Source organism: Sus scrofa, chromosome 11 (assembly GCF_054392235.1).
Source record: "Sus scrofa isolate SSC_HxYL_T2T_F1_AM1 chromosome 11, Sscrofa_HxYL_maternal_Yorkshire_Landrace_v2.0, whole genome shotgun sequence".
Taxonomy (NCBI): Eukaryota; Metazoa; Chordata; class Mammalia; order Artiodactyla; family Suidae; genus Sus; species Sus scrofa.
The window spans coordinates 9,957,329-9,973,339 of record NC_139393.1 but is presented as its reverse complement, the minus strand read 5'-3'; the positions used below and the strand labels follow the sequence as shown (position 1 = coordinate 9,973,339).

Below are 16,011 nucleotides of genomic sequence, written 5' to 3'. Positions count from 1 at the left end.
TTTCACTGCAACTTTTAAAGTCTCTTCTCTAATGAATATATTAGTTGTGTGTGTGTGTGTTTTTAACAGAAACAGTGAAAATTTACTGAGGCAGACCTTGAGTGAGGGCCTCACACTTCATTTGGCATCTCAAGTGAAACCTCCTGAATTTCTAGTGAGTGCTACCCATCAGCTGAATTGACAATTCTGTTTCAGTTCACTCCTTTCCTCTTGATTATGTTCAGTTTTTCTGACCATAACCCCATATCCACAGCCACCAAAGGAAGCAAGGTTTCCTGGGCTCTGACCACAGGCCCAACACTCAGGCCTGCCTCTACCCGACTCGGCCATGAGGGGACCACATGCCCCAGGGACATATCTGGCAATTTCTCTGTCCCACTTCCCTTTGATGGTATGGGATGGCCCTGACAACAACTGCCTGGGACTCCATCTGAAAGGAGGCTGGCAGCTTGACAGCTATTCAACTAAAAGGAGGAGAGACAGCGGGTCTGTCCTGAAAAAGTTCTCTATCGGGATCAGAAGACCCGGATTCTAACTCCGGCTCCTTCTGTTACTGGCTCTGAATTCTTGAGCACTTCGCATACCCTCTCTGAGCCTTTGGCTCTTCACCATCAGTGGGGACATGCAACCAGGCAAAGAGCCTCAACGCTCACTGTTCACATGGTTGACCAGGTGATCAGAGCCTTGGAGTGTCACCCACGTAAAAACGTACTGACTCTATAAAGTGTAACAACATAGCCTGAAGAACAATGATGGTGCTTGAGTGTTTCTAGCATCAGGAGCTCCCAACCCGAATTGTACCCATTATATTTCTTTTACTCTGCTGTGGAGAAAGCAGGACAAAGTCTACAAGTAGTCAAGAGATTTTGGGAGTTCCTGTTGTGGCTCAGCAGTAATGAACCCACCTTACTAGTATCCATGAATATTTGGATTTGATACCTGGCGCCACTAAGTGAGTTAAGGATCCGGCATTGCCGTGAGCTGTGGCATAGGTCAAAGACTTGGCTCAGATCTGATGTTGTTGTGGCTGTGGAGTAGGCCTGCAGCTGCAGCTCCAATTGGACTCCTAGCCTGGGAACTTCCATATGCCGCAGGTGTAGTGGCCCTAAAAAAAAAAAGAGAGAGATTTTATGAAATAGTCTTTTCAGCAAATATGTCAGTAAAATCTATCACTGGTTTCTTCTGAGGGCTGGTGCTGTTCTTGGGTAGCTCCTGGAGGCTCAAAGAGGGGGAGTGTTGAGAGAGACTGAAAAAGGCTTCTCTGATGAAATTTTTATCATACAGGACACATGGCAAGAACAGCAAATAAAGAGATGCACATTTCAGCTGCTAACATTCTATGTTACTATGTAACATTCTATGTTTTATGAGAACTAGAACATTGTTAGTACAGAAATAAAAACAAAAATAAACCAATAGGACTTAAACTTACAAGATTTGCACAGCAAAGAAAACCTTAAAAAAAAAAAAGACAACTACATAATGGGAGAAAATAGTTGCAAACAATGCAACTGACAAGGGCTTAATCTCCAAAATATATAAACAGCTCATACAACACAGCATTAAGCAACTCAAGTGAAAAATGGGCAGAAGACCTAAATAGACATTTCCCCAAAGAAGACATACAAATGGCCAACAAGCACATGAAAAAATGCTCAACATCACTGATTACTCAACATCTGTGTGTATGCAAATCAAAACAACAGTGAGATGGCACCTCACACAGGTCAGAATGGCTATCATTTATAAGTGTACCAATAACAAATGCTGGAGAAGGTGTGAAGAAAAGGGTTGTGCACTGTTGGTGGGAATATAAATTGGAACAACTACTATGGAAAACAGTATGGAGGTTCCTCAGAAAACTAAATATAGAACTACCATATGACCCAGAAATCCCACTCTTGGGCATATATTCAGACACAACTTGCCTTGAAAAAGATACATGCACCTGTATGTTCACTGAAGCACTATTCACAATAGCCAAGGCATGGAAACAACCTAAATGTCCATTGACAGATGAATGGATTAAGAAGATGGGGTTCATATACACAATGGAATGCTATTCAGCCATAAAAAAGAACAAAATAACTGCAGCAACACGAAGGGAACCAGAGATTCTCATACTAAGTGAAGTAAGTCAGAAAGATAAAGACAAATACCATATGATTTACCTTATATGTGGAATCTGAAATATGGCACAAATTAATATATCTACAGAACAGAAACAAACGCATGGATATAGAGAAAAGACTTGTGGTTGCCAAGGGGGAGGGGGAGAGAGATGGATGGACTGGGAATCTGGGGTTAGTAGATACAAACTACTGTATTTGGAGTGGATAAGCAATGAGATCTTGCTGTACAGCACAGGGAACTATACCTAGTCACTTATGATGGAGCATGATGGAGGATAATGTGAGAAAAAGAATGTATATACACACACACATACACACACACACACACATACATATATGTGTGTGTGTGTATGTATGACCAGGTCACTTTGCTGTTCATATATATGTGTGTGTGTGTGTGTACATATATACATACATACATATAATATTATATATATATGTATGACCAGTGCACTTTGCTGTACAGCAGAAATTGACAGGACAATGTCAATCAACTATAATAGAAAAAATAAAAACATAATAAAAAATTGTTTTAAAAAGAAACAGAAGGTACAAAGGCCCTGGGGCTCCAGGAAAGAGCCAGAAGTTTTGGAAGAACAAAAAGCAGACAGTGCAGTTGGAGCATAAGGAGCAAGGGAAGAGTCTAACAAGAAGTAACAAGACAGATGACGTTGGAAAGAACATTTCTGGAAGGATTCAAAAGAAACTCTTCATAGCAGTTACTTCTGGATAAAACTGGAATGGGCTCAGGACACTAAAAACATACTTTATTTTTTACCATCTAGCCTCCTGACCTTTTGAATTTTTATTTTGAGCATATATTAATTTTATGATGTTCATCATATATGCCCAGACATAAGTAACTCTAATATCAGAGGGTCCTACTTTCCAATGAAAACATCTAAAAAAAATGTTTTGACAACTCAGAAGCATATAAACCTTAAGGATGTAGCAGAAATAGTAGAATGTCTGGTTAAATATTTAATGCATTATTTATACACATACTTTTAAAATATAGCTTTTTAACCTTTTATTTATAAAACATGTTTATTCAAACTTTTCCATGTCTTGATCATCACAGTTAGCATCTAACAAGTCACTTTTGAGTAATTTTCCAAGTTGATAATCTTTACTGATAATGTGTGTTGTTTGACACACAGCACTTTGCAGCATGATGTCACAAGAAATTTATCCCAAGCCTCAATTAGCCATTCACATCATGCTAGGAGAGATGGGATTTTTGGGGAGGCGAGTGGGGTTGCTTGTTGCAGGGTATTCTCTAGGTACATAAGGTAGGGAAAATAATGCCCTGCCCAAATGCCCCCATCCTAATCCCCAGAACCTGTGAATATGCTGGGTTACATGGCAAAGAGAAACTGAGGTTGCAAAAAGGATTAAGATTGCTAATGAGATGATCTTAAAATCAGACTACCCTGGATCATCCAGGTGCACCCAGTGTAATCATAAGGGTCCTTAAATGTATGAGAAGGCAGGGGAGTAGGTCAGGGTCAATGTGAGAATGACCCTGTGAGCAAAGGAAAGTGAGCTGCCTCTAGAAGCTAGAAAAGGCAAGAAAACAGATTTTCCCACACAGCCTCCAGAGGGAACATAGTCCAGCCACACCTCAATTTAGCTGAGTGAGACTCTTCTCAGACTCCTAACCTCCGGAGCTGTGAGATAATAAATTTGTGTTGTTTCAAGCCACTCAGCTTATGGTAATTTGTCATAGCAGTCATGAAAAACTAATACAGTGCATAATTTTTATATTCTTTTTTCTTTGATTTTTTTAATTAAAGTAGAGTTGATTTACAATGTTGTATCAATTTCTGCTGTACAGCAAAGTGACCTGGTTTTATATATATATATATACACCTTTTTTTTTTTTTTTTTTTTGCCTTTTCAGGGTCTCACCCATGGCATATGGAGGTTCCCAGGCTAGGGGGTTGAATCAGAGCTACAGCTGCTGGCCTACACCACAGCCACAGCAACGCAGGATCCAAGCCACATCTGCAACCTACACCACAGCTCATGGCAACGCCAGATCCTTAACCCACTGAGCGAGGCCAGGCATCGAACCCAAAACCCCACAGTTCCTGGTCGGATTCCTTTCTGCTACACCTCAACAGGAACTCCCATACGTATATTCTTGATCTTCAGTGTAACCACATCCCACATCACTCTGTGGGTGGTCCTTATAGGGCTTACTTAAAGCAATATTGAAGTCATTCCTCCCAGAATCACTGGTAAATTTTAGTTTAAAATCTAAGTCTGTCTCTTCTGTTCTGTCAGATGACTCATATGTGTATCTAAAACTAGAGGTCCTTTCAAGCTGATGGTCTTTCTCAGGGAAAAAAAAAAAAAAAAAAAAGGCTATTTTTCAAAAACAAAATAATATATGTCCTATATTTTAGGAAACTTCGTGCTCTTTTCTGAGGATAATTTTGAGAGCAAATCTAACTTTATAGTGATTTTTATAACATAATTGAAATGAAAAAAGGTTTGGGGAGTTCCCATTGTAGCTCAGCAGTCATGAACCCAACTAGTATCCATGAGGACATGGTTCGATCCACTCAGTGGGTTAGGGATCTGGCATTGCTGTGAGCTGTGGTGTAGATCGCAGACTTGGCTTGGATCCTGTGTTGCTGCGACTGTGGTGTAGGCTGGCAGCTGTAGCTCCGATTCGACCCCTAGCCTGGGAACTTCCATATACCGTGGTGCGGCCCTAAAAACATTAAAAAAAAAAAAAAAATACAGTTTGGGGCCTACCAGGTCACCCATCTTTGCCCCTCCCCTCTTCCTCAGCCTGCCTTTCTTTCGGTATAAATTCTAGGTTTATCCACAGTTTTAGCAAAACGGCTCTTAGTGGTGCTGGTGCTGGGTGATCATTTCTTCCCCTCTGGCTCCTGGTCATACCAAAAGGTGAGGGGGCCTTGGCTCGGCCACTCAGAAAGCAGAGGCTTGTGTGACACACTTCTCCCAGGATGAAGGGACACTCACCCTACACGAAGGCCTCCACTGATTCTTCTTGGGAGATCTGTATCAATGCATTTGTCTGCCCATGCACATCCCAAAAGCAGCTAGAAACTTAAGATAAGAGCAAGACTTAATTTCTAAAGGGCCACCCTCTGGTCAGCCCGTGTCCACAGCTGATTTAGAGCTTACTGGTCTACACTGCGGAAGAATTATTTGCAGATGGCCCTGTTCCCTCCTCTTGACTGTAAGTTACCAAATGCTAGGTACAGAGTATCCTTTTTTCCCATCAATAATATTTACTGATGTTTCAGGCACTTTTAATATATTATTTCACTTTATCCTTACAACCACCTTGGAATATAAGCATTACAATCCTCCCTTTTATAGACAAGGAAATTGAACTTTAAAGTTCAAAAAAGAGAAATAATTTGTATATAAAAGTACATAGTAAGTAGAAGAGCCTAGATTCATATCAAAGTCTGTCTTACTCCAAAACTAATTCTCATCATATGATACATAATGTATAATAAAGGTGCTGTGCATGATGCCTAAAGGGAGAAAACGAACTACATGGTCCCAGGCATCCTGCATTGATAACATCCAGCACTTAATCCAGTATGCTTGGCACAGATTAGTTTGAACCATATGAAATTGCCCTTTTGTAGGTTAAAAGTAGACACATGTTGGAAATTTTTTATGGTAATTCAATGGAATGTGTATTGAACTGGACTGAATGGTGCTTGTTAGGATCTGAGCAGTGTGTAAGAGCACAGGCTTTAGAATTCCACTGTCTAGGTTCAAATCCTACCTCTGCCACTTGCTAGCTGTGTGATCTTGAACAAGTTACTTAATCTCTCTGTGTCTTGATTTTCTAATCTATAAAATGAGGATAATAGTATTACCTCATAAGACTACTGAGAAGATTAAATGAGTTATATAAATCATTAAATAGACTGCATGGCACAGGAACAAATGTGAGCTACTACCACTATGGAGAGAATGATCCAGTTCTGTATTTGAGGAGCTGTTGTAGGGTGAGCGGGGGTGGGCATGATGGAGTGGAAAGGTGAGCTGTAAGAACCACCAAGCTTTTTGGAGAAGATCATGTATTTTTTTTTTCTTTTTTTGTCTTTTGTCTTTTGTTGTTGTTGTTGTTGTTGCTATTTCTTGGGCGGCTCCCGCGGCATATGGAGGTTCCCAGGCTAGGGGTTGAATCGGAGCTGTAGCCACCGGCCTACGCCAGAGCCACAGCAACTCGGGATCGGAGCCGCGTCTGCAACCTACACCACAGCTCATGGCAACGCCGGATCGTTAACCCACTGAGCAAGGCCAGGGACCGAACCCGCAACCTCATGGTTCCTAGTCGGATTCGTTAACCACTGCGCCACGACACGACGGGAACTCCAAGATCATGTATTTTAATATCCCTGACCGTTTCATGGATCACCTACGTGGGCCCCAGAGAGTAGGGTTGGAAGAAAAAAATTCCCATTTAACCCTTTATGCCCTGGCTTCTCCTCTAGAGACCAAAGGAGGAGATTCCTTTCTTGTCTCTCCTTGGCTCCAGCCTGACCTGAAGCACCCTGAGCACAACGAGGTGTTGCCATCATGAGCAAGCTCAGCCAGCAGGGGATGGATGTTTGGACTAGAGCCATGGAGGAAGATTCTCAGTGTGCTTCACTGTGTTTCCAGAAGAAAGGAGGCTGGAGCACCTGCCTAAGTGCAGAACCATGAAGAACGCTGGGAAGAGAAGCTCCCTTACCATTTACTAGTGCCAAGTAAAGTCTTAGCAGATTACTGCAACAAGCATGGCTTGAAACAACAGGAATTTATTCTCTCACAGTTCTGGAAGATAGAAGTCCAGAATCAAGGTGTTGGCAGGGCCATAATCTCCCTGAAAGCTCCAGGGGAGGACCCCTCCTTGCCTCCTCCTGGTTCCTGGGGGTGGCAGGCAATTGAGGGCGAGCCTGGTCCTGCAGATGCATCACTGCAGTGTCTGCCTCTGTCATCACACAGCCTTCTCTGTGTGTGTCTCTGTGCCTATGCTTTTTCTTCTTCTAAGGACACAAGTTAATGGATTAGCGCTCACCCTAAGTCAGCATGACCTTGTCTTTATTTATTTATTCATTCATTTGCTTTTTTTTTTTTTTTTTTTTAGGACCACACCTATAGCATATGAAAGTTCCCAGGCTACGGGTCAAATTGTAGCTACAGCTGTGGGCCTATGCTGCAGCCACAGCAACTCGGGATCTGAGCTTTGTCTGTAACCTACACCACAGCTCACTACAATGCCGGATCTTTAACCCACTGAGCAAGGCCTGAGATCAAACTCACATCCTCATGGATTCTAGCTGGGTTCATTAACTGCTGAGCCATGAAGAGAACTCCAACCTCATCTTAATTTAACTAATTATATCTCTGAAGGCCCTATTTGCTAAAAGGTCACATTCTGAGATTCTGAGTGAACCTGAATTTTGGCAAGACACTATTCAACTCAGTAAAAACAACACCACCAAAAAAAAAAGGAAAAAAAAAAGGTTGCATAGATTTTTCCAGCTGCCATATGCTTCTTAGAATAAACTCCACAGTATGAATCAGGCCTCAATTGAGAGGAAAACAAGACAGCACAGGAGGTGGAGAAACTCTAGAACACAGACAAAGCTGCAATAAGGTGGGTCAGTGTTGCCATTTGGCTAGACCCCACATGCCAACAACAGAAGCAGAGGGAAGGTCAGCAGTCAGTGAAACAGATGTCCAACCAGGGCACAGGTACCCCAGAGCTGAAGTCAATGATGAGACTCCTGGATAAGACCAGACATGAGAAGCTAAAAAGAGTTTACTTAGGGAGAGGATTAAGATGGTGGAATAGGGAGTTCCTGTCATGGCTCAGTGGTTAACCAATCCGACTAGGAACCATGAGGTCACGGGTTCGGTCCCTGGCCTTGCTCAGTGGGTTAACGATCCGGCGTTGCCGTGAGCTGTGGTGTAGGCTGCAGACGCGGCTCGGATCCCGCGTTGCTGTGGCTCTGGCGTAGGCCGGTGGCTACAGCTCCGATTCAACCCCTAGCCTGGGAACCTCCATATGCCGCGGGAGCCGCCCAAGAAATAGCAACAACAACAACAACAACAAAAGACAAAAGACAAAAAACAAAAAAAAAAAAAAAAAAAAGATGGTGGAATAGAAGGACTGGAGCTCAACTTCTCTCCTAAAAACAACAAAGTTCACAGCTAAAGGCTGAGCAACCTCTACCCAAATGGACCGGAAACCTTAAAAAAGATACCCTACTCCAGAAGAAAAAGAGGAGGCCATGTCAAGAGGTAGGAGGGGCGATTTCACAATATAAACAATCCCATACCTCCCGGGTGGGAAGCTCCACAGACTGAAAACTAACTGGTTCACAGAGACTCACCCACAGGAGTGAGAGTTCTGAGCCCCACATCAAACCCTCACATGCGGGGATCTGGCACTGGGAGAAAGAGCCCCAGAGCAACTAGCATTGAAGGCCAGCGGGGCTTGTGCACAGGAGCTCCAAAGGCCTGGGGGAAACCGAGACCCCATTCTTAAAAGGCGCACACAGACTTTCACGTGCACCGGGTCCCAGGGCAGAGCGAGGTCTCCATAGGAATCTGGGCCAACCCTGACTGCAGTTCTTGGAGGACATCCTGGGAAAACAGGGGTGAATGTGGCTTGTTGTGAGGGAGGGATTATGCTGAATAATCCCGAGAGCTTTGGGAAAATCTGGCCCAACCCATCGGCTCTGAGAAGCCCCAGGGCAAACAACAACCCAGGTGGGATCACAGCCCCGCCCCTCAGGAAACAGGCTGCCTAAAGACCCCTCAGGCACACAGCCGCCTCTAATCCCATCCAGAGACTAAGCCCCGCCCACCAGAGGGATCAGAATCAGCTCCACCCACCGGTGGGCAGGCATCAGCCCCCTCCCATCAGCAAGCCTACAGCAACTGCCGACTTCAGCCACAAGGGGGGCAGACACCAGAAGTAAGAGAGGCTACAACTCTCTTATCTGTAAAAAGGTCACCACACCAAAAACCTGTAAAAATGAAAAGACAGAGAACTATAACTCAGATGAGGGAGAAAGGAAAAACCCCAGAAAATCAGCTAAGCTATGAGGAGATTCTTAGCCTCCAGGAAAAAGACTTCAGATTGCTGATGCTGAAGATGATGTAAGACATTGGAAATAAACTGGAGGCAAAGATGGATAACTTACAGGAAACACTGAGCAAAGAGATACAAGAGATAAAACTGAAACAAGAAGAGATGCAAAATACAATAACTGAAATGAAAAATTCACTAGAAGCAGCTAACGGCAGAATACAGGAGGCAGAAGAACGAATAAACGAGGTGGAAGACAGATTAGTGGAAGTTATGGATGCAGAACAGAAAAGAGAAAAAAGATTGAAAAGAAATGAAGAGAGTCTCAGAGAACTCTGGGACAACGTGAAACGCAACAACATCCGTATTACAGGGGTGCCAGAAGGAGAAGAGAAAGAGAAGGGGACAGAAAACATATTCCAAGAGATAATAGCCCCAAACTTCCCTAACATGGGAAAGGAACCACTCACTCAAATCCAGGAAGCACAACAAGTACCATATAAAATAAACCCAAGGAGGAACACCCCGAGACACACATTAATCAAACTAACCAAAATTAAAAACAGAGAGAAAATCTTGAAAGCAGCTAGGGAAAAGAAACAAGTAACATACATGGGACCCCCAATAAGGTTATCGGCAGATTTTTCAGCAGAAACTCTGCAGGCCAGAAGGGAGTGGCATGATATACTCAATGTGATGAAAGGAAAAAACCTCCAACCAAGATTACTCTACCCAGCAAGGCTCTCATTCAGATTTGAAGGAGAAATCAAAACCTTCACAGTTAAGCAAAAGCTGAGAGAATTCAGCAACACTAAACCAGCCTTACCACAAATACTAAAGGAACTTCTCTAAGCAGAAAAGACAAGACAGCAACAGGAAACAAAAATTCCACAAATGACAAGGCTCCCCAGTAAAGGTACATATACAGTAAAGATACAAAATCATCCATGCACAATTATACCACCAAAATCAGAAATCATGAGAAGAGGTGGGTACAAATGCAGGACACTGGAGATGAACTTGCCATTAAGAGAACAACAACTTTAGGAGTTCCCGTCGTGGTGCAGTGGTTAACGAATCCGACTAGGAACCATGAGGTTGCGGGTTTGGTCCCTGGCCTTGCTCAGTGGGTTAAGGATCCGGCATTGCCGTGAGCTGTGGTGTAGGTCACAGACGCGGCTCGGATCCCGAGTTGCTGTGGCTCTGGCGTAGGCTGGTGGCTACAGCTCCGATTGGACCCCTAGCCTGGGAACCTCCATGTGCCGCGGGAGCGGCCCAAGAAATAGCAAAAAGACAAAAAAAAAAAAAAAGAGAGAACAACAACTTTAAACAATCTCATATACATATAGACTCATATCAAAACTTCAGAATAACTGCCAACCAAAAATCTACAGTTGATACACAAACAAGGAATCTCTGGAGAAGAAATACATCTCATAGTAAATAAGTGCATAATCCACCATTAAGGGGGTCATTTGACATCATTCTTGGAATGCTGAAGTCTTCTTAGATCTGATTCTGATTTCCTCTCCACCAAAGAACTTATGATAATTATAATTAAATAATGCAACTGTACAATTAAATAATACAGTTCTACAATTGTATTATTAATAACCACTTCTCACCATGGTACAATGTAAGGTCTATAATGTCTTTTTTATCACATCACCTAGAATGGTGTAATTCCTATACTGAAGAATCAATAAGATGTAACAAATTGTGAGGACATATTTACACAGTTACACAGTTTTTTAACCAATTTACGCATTTTACATTTTACTTATTTTCAGAGGGTGTATTATTTTTTTTATTCTTACCAGTTAAGCTATTCTTTTTATTATGCTATATAAAATACTTAATGGTATATAAGGCTTTCTTCCTTATAAATTTTAGTTGCATAATATACACAATTTTAATATTGCTAATTTTTAAAGAGTAATTGAAATGTAATAGATATTACTAAATAGTAAAATGAAAGCCATACAAAAAGGGGTATAGAATAAATTTCCTATTTGTCTCAGCATATTTTCCATTCCATTTCTCCAGAGTCACTTTATCTCTTTCTTAAGACCCATGATATAATAATCTGTGTGAATGTAACTGTTAACATATGTGCATTTTATTCTGTAAAAAAAATTAAAATTAAAATTAAAAAAAAAAAGAAAAGAGTTTACTTAATATTAGGTTGACCATTCATTCATTCCTTCATCCTCTCTTATTCATTTTGTGCCACCTAAAAGCTTAACACTGACAGACAAATAAGACTAATTTCTGTCTAACAGAAAATCCTTGCTCTCCAGTTGGAGGCTAGGAGATGGACACAGAAATTTTTTTTTTTTTTTTTTGTCTTTTTGCCTTTTCTAGGGCCGCTCCCTCGGCATATGGAGGTTCCCAGGCTAGGGGTCGAATCGGAGCTGTAGCCACCGGCCTACGCCAGAGGCACAGCAATGCGGGATCCGAGCCGCGTCTGCGACCTACACCACAGCTCACGGCAACGCCGGATCCTTAACCCACTGACCAAGGTCAGGGATCGAACCCACAATCTCATGGTTCCTAGTCAGATTCGTTAACCACTGTGTCACGACGGGAAGCCCTGGACATAGAATATTTTAACAAATAATTCCGGCTAAGCTTGATAACTGTAAAATGTAAAAATACATATTGGATACAGACATTCGCCAGTTGCAAGCCTGAGTTCTATCAACTTGAAAGACTGGCAGTGAACTTAAACCATTCATAGAGTTTGCAGAAAAAGCCCCCTCTTCCCAGGCCATTAAAGCCCACTCCTCCTTCAGGACCTACTGTAGTATGTGTGTTTATGAACCTAGTTTCTGACCAGAGTGTGATCCCCTCCAGAGTAAGGACATTAGTTATCTCCAGTCGTTCCTCCCGCCCATCCCCCATCCCAGCATAGCACAGGGGCCTGGAATGAGCAGCTGTGTTAACCTACAAAGTTGCCTTTCATTTGAAGAAAATCAAAGGAGGCTTGCTTCGGCCAATGAAAGGAGGCTGACTTTGGCTAATGAAATGCGGCTGACTTTGGCTAATGAAATGCAAGCAGAAGTGACACATCATAAGCTTCTGGAATGAACTTTAAGAGTCAATACACACTTTGCCATTTTCTCCTTTTTCCCTCTGCCACTGGGACCACTCATTTCCTGGGATGGTCACTCCATGAGCCTGGATCCCAGAGGGAGGAGGCAAGGAGCAGAGCTACCAGAGGACCTGCCACAGACAAGCCATATACACAAGAAATTAACCTTTGCATAATAACCCACTAAGATTTAGGGGTTGTTTGCTTAGGTGTCCCTCAGGACACCTCCCCCCCACCCCCGCCACACACACACTCATGGCTCTATGATCAAGAACTAAAGGAGCACAGAAAGAGACCTCTGGGAGTTCCCGTCATGGCTCAGTGGAAATGAATCTGACTAGCATCCATGAGGACACAGGTTTGATCCCTGGTCCTGCTCAGTGGGTTATGGATCTGGCATTGCCGTGAGCTGTGGTGTAGGTCGCAGACATGGCTCAGCTCCCAAGTTGCTGTGGCTCTGGCATAGGCCGGAGGCTATAGCTCCTATTCAACTCCTGGCCTGGGAATCTCCACATGCAGTGGGCGGAGCCCTTAAAAAAAGACCAAAAAAAAAAAAAAAAAAAAAAAAGAAAGAAAGAAAGAAAGAGACCTCCAGAACCACATTCGGTCATTCATTCTGACTAATCTGTGTTGACATCTTTGCTAAATATTTTTAAAATCATCCTTGGAGGCATAAAAATAATTTGGTACCCTGAACATAGAGTTCAAAGGAAGAAAATGAAGAGTGACGCATCTGCAGGTTTGGGCAAAGCCAGCTGCCCCCAGCCAATCTTCTGGCTTAAATTTGAGGCACTAAGATAAGGTCCCCTTCTTAGAACAGATTCAGGTTCTCTCCACAGTCCCTCCACTGCTCAAGGCTTCTGGGAACACACATGTGGATTTAATACACATGAGCACGAACGTACACTTTTTTCTGGAAAGTCTGACGTGGCCCTTCACGTCTAACGATCACACACAATAAGTACTCCCATGGGATGCTGACCTGCCTGTTCCTCCCCATCATGAAGAAATGATTCTTGCCCCCATCATGCCCTGGCCAAACCCAGAACACTCTCAGTTAGCCATCTGTTGCTCCCTCTAGACTCTGGTGTGTCCAATACAGTCAGGGATTGTGTCTCATCTGTCTCTGTACCTCCAGCACCAGCACAGCACCTGGCACAAAGTTGGATGGATAAGATGGTTCTGGATTTGGTGAGACGGAGGGGGACGAGTTGGCCGGGAAAGAGGTAAAAGGGAGGACTACGGAATGAGTCCTCTAGGACACCAACAACAGGGTGGAAAAAAAAAGAGGAGCCAGTGAAGGGGAGACAGCGCAGGGAGAGAAACAGGATAAGAATTGAGACAGGGTTGACAGACAGACAGACCCAGACAGAGGAGGCTCTGGAGAAGTAAACTTCAAGGAGGAGGTTATGTTCCATGTCAAACATACAGGCCTATCCCCTCAGCTTGAGAGCTGAGAATGGGACAGAGGATCTGGCATTTAGGGCATCACAAGTGACCCTTGGAAGACAGTCTAGTGATTATTTGGGAAGGGGGGCTGAGACCCAGAGTGCGATGAGATGAAGAGAAAATGAGGGGTGAGAGTGTAGACAGTGAAAGAACATGGGTCTTCCTAAAAGTCTGGTGGTGAAGGAAGGAAACTGGTCAACAGAAGGGAAGGAAAGGTTGGGGGGGGCATTCCTTCTGAACAGGAGAGACCTGAAGGTGTCTCGTTCAGCTTATACACACTGACCTGCACCGTGGCCTCTGTGAGATGGTCGGGGCCAAGGGAGGGTCTGCCCATGGCAACTACACAGACCTGGCCTATGTCTGGGGGCTCAGATGCACAGTGTCTGTCCTGTTTGTCTCCACCTCAGATGAACAGGTTTCTGAGCTCCTGGCCACCTGTTCCAGGATCCTCATGGACAAGGCAGAGGAAGATAAGACATCAGAGAGGGTTATCTGCAGCCACAATAATGAGCCTCCAACCAAGGGTTCCTCTGGTTAGGACAGTTATGGTATTTCCACATTTCAGCTCTGCTCATGTTTCTGCCCCGATACAACTAGAGCAGCACTGCCTTACTTTGTATCATGCTTCATTTATGATAAATGCAATTTTGCAAGTCACTAGAGCAAAATATTCCTTTTTTAAAAACCTCCCCTTCTGGATCCCCTGGCTCTTTGAAACTTGCGAAAGTTCCTAGTGAGCACAAGTTCCATCTGGAGACACTGAAGGCAGTGGTAAAATTGCAAAGGAGAGCTGCAGTGAACAAGGCATACATCATGTGCTCTGCCTTTATTGTTCCTTGGCTGATGAACCTCCTGCCTTTGAGGAAATACTTGTCACCTTTCTCCAAACAGCCTAGAATTAGTCATTTCTTACCATTTAAGATGATGTACTATTAAAGCAATCTCCTAAGTGATTACAGAAATTATTCAGATAGAACCACTCTGATAACACATTACAGGCGCGTTACTTAGCAACTGAAGAATATAGGCACTCTTAAAAATTAAGATAGAAAAAGTGAAAAGACATATCTCATTCAAAACTAGTTTTACAATGATCCATAAAAGCAACCAGAAAATCACTATAATGAATAAGATAATGGAAGCAAGATTAACTTTGATTATGTATTTAGACATTGTGCCCAAGTTCCTAAGTGTTAATCAAAAGATGAGTATCGGCCTTGTCCTTCATGACAGACCTGTCTGTGGGTGGACCAGGGCCACAGTTCGTTGATGTTTCACTCAGGGTCAAGTCTCCAAATCCCTTCCTTAGTCTTCTTCTCAGCTTCCTCGTCTCTACTTCTCAATCTACTCTTTCCACTCTCACCACCATCATCACCACCTTCTACCACACGGATGGGGCTGCTGCAATGGGACTCACACATTCCAGGTGCTATGGAGTAGATCCCCTCATATCTGTATGCATGACGATGACCAGGTAGCTCATTTGGTTAGAGACCAAGGTTGTGAGTTTCATCCTCAACAGCTGTTTTATTCGTGGTGCGCAGGGTCAAAGGGGAAACAAGAATACAGAGTGAGGTACACATATTACGTCTGATGGACAAATGGCTCAAAGCTCTCATCTCACTGGAGGGAGTCTAGGAATGTCACAGATGCAGGTATGTATGTATGTCCATGTTTGCGTACCTATAATTTATTAAAAACCTACGCTTGGGAGTTCCTGTTGTGGCTCAGCGGATTAAGAACCCAACATAGTGTCCATGAGGATGCAGGTTCAATCCATGGCCTCAATCAGTGGGTAAAGGATCCAGCACTGCCACAAGCTACAGCATAGGTCGCAGAGGCAGCTTGGATCCAGCGTTGCTGTGACTGTGGTGTAGGCTGACAGATGCAACTCCTATTTAACCCCTAGTTAAACTTCCCTATGCCAGAGGTGAACCCATAAAAAGGAAAGAAAAAAAAAAAAACTAGTCTGTGCCTCAATATCATACTAGATTCCTTTTCTTCTAATCTTTTCAACAATCCAGCAAAGCAAGCACTTTTACAACTATCTTTTTCATTTTTATTTGAAGTTATTATAGATTCATGTAAGATTACAGAGAAATGTACAAGTTCCAGTACCCTCCCATTCACCCAATAGTAACATCTCACAGAACTTTAGCACAATATCAAAGTCAAGAAATTGGTACAATCCATAGAACTCATTTATATTTTACCAGTTAAACATGCACAGACCACTCAGAAACCCAAAATGT

General features: G+C 43.1%; 1 protein-coding gene across 1 annotated transcript in view; it reads right to left on the bottom strand.

Annotated features, from left to right (window-relative positions):
• Positions 1–16,011, bottom strand: part of KL (klotho) — a 238,155-nt gene that overhangs the window by 151,703 nt on the left and 70,441 nt on the right. The window lies entirely within an intron of this gene.